This window comes from Felis catus, chromosome C2 (genome assembly GCF_018350175.1).
Source record: "Felis catus isolate Fca126 chromosome C2, F.catus_Fca126_mat1.0, whole genome shotgun sequence".
Lineage (NCBI taxonomy): Eukaryota > Metazoa > Chordata > Mammalia > Carnivora > Felidae > Felis > Felis catus.
Window position 1 is genome coordinate 5,801,459 of NC_058376.1, and position 8,429 is coordinate 5,809,887.

An 8,429-nucleotide genomic window follows, 5' to 3' on the forward strand; every position below is an offset into this window, starting at 1 on the left:
GTGTAGTAAAACAGCCATTATCCAGGGTGACGATAAATTAATTTTCCTCTGGACCTCTGCCTGTCTCTAACCTGATTTATAATGTCTTTGAGAGGTCATCTTGTTAGGCTAAGTCTGAAACCAGAGTGCTTTATCTTAGATCAATGGGACGCAGGTAAGTTCTTTATCCTTTGCCAATATCTAGAGGGTCACTGGACAATAGCCATTGGGTCAATGGGCTGGGTTTCTTCGGAGGCATCCATTCATCTGACAGTCTAAAAAAGGCCCACCTTCCTAAAGTGAACAAGGCCTTTGCTTAATACATAGCCAATAAACCACACAGCATTAGTACACATATATCTACACGAATCCTAGTGCTTGCATTCGGTTCGCGTGTCTGCCTGCCCACTTTCTTACATCCACATCTGCCATGACCTTCCACGAGGAGGAGAAGGTGTAGAAGTGGAGGTGAAGAAAGATGAAGGGGTAAAATGATACAAAGCTTATCATAGGTCAGGATGGATAAGCTCCCATCCCACCATGTTTGTGCCCATGCTACAGAGAATCATGATAATACTTTAAGACACCGAAAACACACTGTTGCTTAAATTGCTCATAAAATAAGCAGGAAATCACACTCAGTTAAGGCCCTTCTGATCTGGGACTTTGATCTCCATAGGCCAAAAGCTTCATGTGACTTTTAAGGAAATGACTGAGGCCTTCCAGAAAAGCTGTGAACTCTGTAAATCTATTTCTAGCAAAGGTGGACAGCCTCCGTGGACTAGGATTGCTAATCCAAGAACTAGTTGATTATAATCACCTACTCTTGAAGGTTCAGTGGGAGCTGATGGTATGTCCGTGTTCAAAAGTGTTGCTCTATTACCTAAAGAATGTGGCCCAGAGGGCATCATCAGCTCTCTGAAGATCACTTGGGAAGATTAAGTATCAATAATTTAATATCCAAGGGTCCTGAGCCCCACGTTACTTTTTCACTCATTGGCTCAAAGTGACCTGTCAAACAACAGAGTCAGAGGAATAAAGCTGGAGCGAAAGAAAAGTTTTCTTCAGTTCTTAGAAACCAAACTGTTGCAATCCTAACAAGGGCACAAGTCAAGGAGTCTTCGGGCTTATGTAGAACTGTGTCTGTTTGCTCTTGTATGTTGTTTATTTGAGAAGATTTGTGATGGTAGAGCTCTTGAGTAGCCTAAGGAATTTCTGAGCCTACCGAGCCGCGGCTAGGACAGAGTTAGGTGGTAACGAAGGATGGGATCCTGGCTGAGCCTCTCTTCCCTCCACAAGCTGGGACCAAAGATGGGATGGACCTCAGTGTTGGCTGGGCCACTCAAGTATCAGCAAGCATGAGAGTGGGAATTAACGGTTGAGAGACAATCTGCCATGAGTCCCTTGCATTTGTGCATATCTGCTGAGAGGAGACATTAATGGATTCTGTTCTGTACTATATTTTCAAGGATGTCTGCATAACAAATAGCTTTGGAAGACAGAGATATGTCTCCCTTCTGGGCAAGAGGCAGTTATGTTTGCTGACCAAGATAATAAAAACAATGTCTTTCTCTGAGGCAAAATTTAACAGGCTTGCCAGCAACCCTTTTTTTTTTTTTTTAAGTTTGGAGTTTCCTAGGCATTAGACACAGGCATTCACACCCTCAAGCTTCCCTGCCTGCCTGCGTGGCCTCAGGCAGGTCCCCTGGTGTTCTACCGTCTTCACCCCAATTTCTCATCGTCTCAGCCCACTCCCAACATTCCTGCTGCCACATTGTCTATGGCTCTCGGTTCATACCCTTCTCATCTGACTTACCGTATAATTTGGTTATTTATGATGGTTGTCTATTCCTACAAGGTCGGCTGCACAAGGACAGAGCTCCATTTTCTCAGTGTGTTCTTCATTCCTAGATCAGCACCTGGTCCATTGTAGGCATCCTATGATTATTTGTTGAAATGGAAAAGGAATGTTTGGTGCTTCTTAACTTCATGGTTCCTCGACTGTGACCCAAACCTACTGTGTGCACAGTCTACCTGGCTCCTCTGTATCACCCCATGGGCCTTGAGGGCACAAGAGAACTGATGGGGTCGTGGCACTCATGACCTTCTCTGTGCTGTGAGTAATACCACACTGAGTCTCTGACTTAGGAGACTGGAGTCCTCTGCCATGGAACTGTGGCAGACCAAGCTATTAGCTTTTAAGTGTGATACAAATCTGAGACTCTCTACACGTCTTGATAATAGCAAACCAGATGTGGGCAGCACCAGCCCCCTCCTCAACTCCCTAGCAGGACCCTTGCAGGTTAGGCTTCTGGGTGTGATCCACTGACTCACAAACTTTTTACAATTTGATGAGAATGTTGTTGTTATAATTGTTTTGCTTTTCACAATCTCTCACCTTCAGAAAGAAAGGGAAAAGGCTGGGGAAAAGTAACTTTGAGCACATGGCAAGGAGTGCCTGTTTCATCTCCCAAGACAAGCTTGGCAAAGCTGGAAAGCTCTTTGTGTTCCAGAAACTTCAAGCCAACTGTAAGAAGAAAAGGCAGTGTTTATTATCACTGGCATCGTGCCTCCCCACAGAGGGTTGTGTTCTGCCTCAAAGAACCCTTCCGTGGAGAGAAAAACAACTGGGATTTACATTCATGTGTGTATTGAAGGGAAGGTGCTCAGAAGTGTCCTTGAGACAGCAGGGGGCCCAAGGCCAAACCACCACCAAGGGCGTTACCATGACCACCTGGGCATCGCAATCGGAGGAAAGGCAGCCATTTCCAACAATGCTGTGTGTGGGCACAAAGTTCTGTTTGCAAAGAGTTAATTCGCGTTGCTTCAGTCTCTCATTCTCTGAGGTTCCCCTAAGGGCTGAATGCCTCAAAAAAAGAGGGGGGACCTCTTCTTGACACTGCATGGAAAAGTATTTAACAAACTATTAAAAAGATTCTTTCTGTTTCTAGATCTAAAATGTTAAGTGTCTTACAAAGATTCAACTTCTAAGATGGAGTAGTAATGGTGCCAGCATGCTGACCCAGCACTCAACCCCAGGTAATGTGAAAAAAAGACCTTGACCTGAGTAAGAGCACAATGTTCCATCAACCACTGTGCCCATACTCAATGACACACAAGTAGGACACATCCTAGACACCACATCAGCAACCCTCCAATGTCTATTTTCCCATCCAAGGTAGGAGGTTGCTCTGCCATTGACCAGGAAGGGAATCTGATGACAGTCCGAAGACGTGCACTCTGCATATGCAGAGCAAAGCACCAGCCAGGTAAAGATGTACTGTTAGCCCAACACTACCTGTTTTTCTGACCACTTGGCCCCATGGCAAGAGAACACCCCTGTTCCATTGAAACCGCCATTTCTTTCATTATCTTTAGCTTAGTGGATCTTGGTGGAAGACACTCAGCCCAATCATGTGGCAAGAGTTAACCTTCAACATCAAGGAGCTGATGTTTTCATTAGTAGTTAAGAGTCTTTTGTATCAAACCAAGCATCCAACAAAGGCTGTCAGAGCAGGCAGCAAGGGGACGTTCTAATGGCTAGGGAGCTAACTGGAAACTCTCCAATGTCCATTCTTGTCAAAGACTGTTATCAAGATGTCTTTGTCTGTTTGCCTCCCTATGTGCCCATTCTGCCGAATATGAAACATGTTGTGTGTTTAATGATGTCGGGTAACAGGAGGATTTGGGGCTGACAAGGCACATGGTATAAATAGCAAGAACACTGTGCAGAGAGGCTCAGCTCTAGCACCAAGTCCAGGAACTCACCGTGAGATCTCGTATTTGGCCATCTGGTTTGGACATCTGCAAACAGACCTGATTGGATCAGCTCTTCAAGGCCCTTCCAGTTCAACAAGGGGATGATCCTCCTTGGTGTCAATCTCATTGGGTAAATATCCGAGCTCCTTAGAAGTGTGTGTGAGAGGTGAGAGTTGTATTGCATTCTTTTTTCTTTTTTCTTTTTTTTTTTTTACTCCTACATCCAGCTCAGGCATCAGCCATACGTGGTAGATGTTTTCAAATGATGCCTATGAAGTAGGTGTGCAGCTGTTTTGTAGAATGTGAAAGAATGCTCTAAATATACATTGGCCCTTTTTAATAAACTCCTAAATTTTAACCTTTTTAATAAACTCCTAAATTCAGCTAATTACTGTGTGTGTATTCTTTATTCTGGGGGAAAGGGGAAATAAAAAAATGTGATTTGGACTGCTAGGCCACGAGGCAAGAGAACATGCCTGTTTCACTGAAACTTTCACTTGTAAAGGTTTTATGTAGTAGAGATTTCTCTGCATGTTGCATAAAATCTCACATACTGGTGTTGAAGAGACTGACCTTCTCCCAAGTCCTTCAAAATAAAAACTTTTTTTAGTTAATCTGTATCCTCATATTTAACAGATTTCTAAGTTTGTGCTGATAACCCTTGTGTGAGAGTCAGCAGAAAACTGACTTTTATTGTTGTTGCCACTGTTGGTAACAAGGCTGGTATCTGTCCTTCATGGGTGCAGCCCCAGTGACTCACATTTGCCAAGATATCACACTTCTCAGTCTTGGAAATGTAAACCAGCCGTCTGTAGCTGAGGCTCCTGGGAAGCCAGCACTTCTGATGCCGTCCTAGGTCCACTGGGTTGGTCTAACCCTTCAGGACCCTCTCTAAAGCCCAATGCTCTCCCCTGCCCTCACTCCCAGCAAACAGACAACCAAGAAAAAGTCTTCCTTTTTCTGCACACACCCCCAAACTTTTTGGAGCCTACACCCTTCCTTACTCTTATCCTCCCAGGACAGTAGTAAAAGTGTCCCCCTCCTACCTACATCTCATCTGTCCATCTGTAGGCTGGATCTCCACCCCTCCCACCTTTCCAAGACCTCCCTCCCCCACTCATGTCTCCTCTCACATTTGTATGATATTCAAGTCTTTCACATCAAGAAAAAATAAATCTCTCCTTCCACCCACCAACCACTGCAGGCACTGTCCTGTCCCCACTCTCTTTCACAATGAAGCATCTTGAAAAATTGTACACCATGGTCACACGCCCATACCACCTGTTTTCCTCCCATCTACTCTCTCCCCTGAAGGTGACCTCCTTGAGGACATATAAGGATTCCCTGTGGCTTGATCCCATGACCCTTCTTTCAGTCAACCTCTTCTGCAGCACTGGAGAAATTGTCTTCTTCCTGGTTCCTGGTTCTTCTACTCTTTGGGATAATTCTTCTCAATTTCATTGATAAGCTTCTCATTCTCCATAAGTCCTTTCAAATGTGCATGTTCTCAGATGTCCACCCTCACTCCTATACATTTATTTCTCACCCTGGACAATTTTAGTAGCCCATCTACAATGATAGCTTCAATTATTATCGACATTCTGGTGAATCTTTATATCTCCAACCTGAACTTCTGCCCTAAGCTATCAATCCACATGCAACACTCTCCTGGACACCTCCACTTGGATGTCCCATGCAAAGCTCAACCTCACCCTACATTAACACTTATGGCTGTGTACGATCTCATTGCTCCTGACTCCCCTCCTCCTGAGTCTCCACCCCAATGATGGCTTTACCATCCCATCCAGGACTCTTCTTCACCTCTGCAGTCACTAATCGTGTCTCTTATTCTTTTGCACTTTTCCCTGTGCTTCTTAGTCTCTCCACAACTGCTCTGGCTCAGGTCTTTCTTCACATAGACTATAAAAATGACTTCCTGGATTGGGTCTTGGTATCTCCAATATTATACCCTTTCCAGTCTCATTCTCAATACCAGTGCCAAACTAGTCTTCCTAACATGAATTCTCATTGAGCAATTTATTGCTTAATACTTTTCCATGATTTTTCCATTGCCTTAAGTAAAATATCCAAGCTCTTCAGTAGACCATATAAGGTCATTCATGATCTGGTTCTTGTCAAGTTTAGTCTTTCTAGACTAGACTAATTCATCTCTATCAATACCCCTTTGTCCCCCCCACCACCACCACCCCTCTACACACATTCAATGTTTCTATCAGTGTTTTTTCAACACTTGTACTAACTCTATCACCCTGTGACTTTGCACATGCCTATTTGTCTATCTGGAACGTCATATCCCCTATCCTACTTGCCTGAATAATCTTTGCCCATCTTTCTGAGCTCAGCTGAGAGGTCACTTCCTGGGGCATAATTGTCCTTTATCCCTCATCACACTGTTAAACTCAAGAAAAAAACTTAGGTTCAGTGACCCTGGAATCACCTGTCTTTGCCTCTGCTATGACACTTACCACTCTGAATTATAATGGTTTGCTTAGGATTTTTCTCTCTCCCTAGCTTCACTTCATCTAGAACTCTTCACTTCCCTTTTACCAAATCCTCCGTGCCAATCCTCTGGCTTCAAGTGCCTATACATGTAACTCTTTTGGGAAGAACTCCCTTCGGCTGCTGGAGTCATTTTACACACAGGTGAAGAGAGTGACAAGTGCCTAAGATGTCCACTGGATGAAGGGCCTTATCCAATGACTGGCACAGGAGTGTGGAATTGAAGCTCCTTTGCTTATGAGCAGGGAAACCAACATGATGATCTGTACCTTATTCTTCAGTCTTCCTGAGACACAAGTCTGAGCCCAGGATTTTGCCTGAAATTATACTCTACTTCACATCTTCCTTACTCTTCTCTGGTTTTCAAAGGGCAGCAATCATGATCAAGATTCACGTACATCATTTTTCCTTTCCTGCCCCAGTGCCAAGGTTGGACACAACATCAGAGATCTCATGGAGTGTTAAATGTACCAATATGGAGTCCTGCATAACAAAATGTGTGGAACAAAGAGACCACTTATGGAAAAGAAAGTGTGACATTGGGCACATGATGATGGGTCTACTGTCCTACTATATTTATAAGTAACAATAGAGTATGATAATAGTATCTTGAAGATGTAGCCAAGATGCTACAATGGACACAACGCTCCCTGAGGTTGGGGTGCTATCATATGGGATGCAGCACATATCGTAAACCAACATCCATCATATGGTGCTAAGTCCCCAGTGGTAGAATACATGGATCCAGAGACCAAAGTTGGGAAGCAGGAGTAACCTTACTGAACATGACTCTCAATAACTCACAAGGAAATTATGATTTACTCCCCACAACTTTAGGTTCTATGGGTGTAGGGGCCCACTTACCAGAGCAGAGCTGTTTCCAGCAGAAGACACAGTAAAACATTAAACTTAAAATTACAGCTACTGCCTAGTCATTTTGGGTTCTCTTTAACAGCAGATCAGCAGGCAAATAAAGGTGTTACCATCCTGGAAGGAGTATTTGATCTGGATCATCATGAGGAAGTAGGATTTCCATGTCATGAGTGCAGACACTCACCAATGTTCACCAAGCAGTTGACTCACTGGGGTATCTCCTGGTGCTCCCATGCCCATTTTTAACCGTGCATGAGCAGTTACAGCAACCATAGTCTTAAATAGATACAGCCACGCAGGGGGTCCTTCCTCTCTGGGATGAGGGTCTTGGCAACTTCTCTAAGCAAACCACCCGGGACAGTAGAAGTGATCCCTGATGGTGAAGTTTATCTAGAATGGATGACAGATGAAAGAGATAATGAACAGCAGATTCTGCTTTGGGACCAAGTACAGCAACAGTGGCTATATCTTGTCCCACTCACTCTCCTCTTGTAGGGTTTTCCACAATTGAACCCAACCACAATCTGGAAGTAGCCAGGACATGTTGGACTGAACATAATGTGAGAAGAAAGATCTAGGCAGAACATGGGGTGGACTGAACGGACCTGTTGGTTCCCCACCCAGACCCCTCAAAATTCTTCTTAATCTTTCCAGGTGCCCACACTCCAGCTTCTGTGGACCTCTTTCCTAGAGGCACCACCTCCTTCATTGCACAGCTCTTGAGCTCCTGGGGTTGTCTTTCCTACAAGAACAGAGAGCCAATATGTCTAGGAATTGACATCCCTGGAGAGAGCTTAACCAGTAACTGACGAGACAGGAATAAGGAAACCCAGCTCCCTTGCCTCAACATGAAGCAAAATCCCAACTGCAATTCATCCTCCAGAACTCCATGCAGACCAGCCTAAAGCTGGGACTTTGCCCAGTATCACACCCTTGCTTCTTCTCTTTTCCAACTTTCCTCCCCACTCCTTTTCTGCTTTCTTTTGGTAGCATTTTAACAGATCATTTGAACATAAACTCACATCTCAAGTTCTATTTCTAGGGAGGCTTACCTAATGTAAGGTCCCACTTCATCCTACTCTTGTACCTGTCCTAGTGTCTAGTATATAATACATGCTCAATAAATATTGAGCAATAAATGAATAAATGAATAGATAGCATTACAAGTATTAATACCTCTTGGGGGCAGCTGGGTGGCTCAAGTAGGTTAAGTGTCCAACTTCAGCTCAGGTCATGATCTCACAGTCATGGGCTTGGGCTCCACGCTGAGTGTGGAGCCTACTTAAGATTCTCTCTCT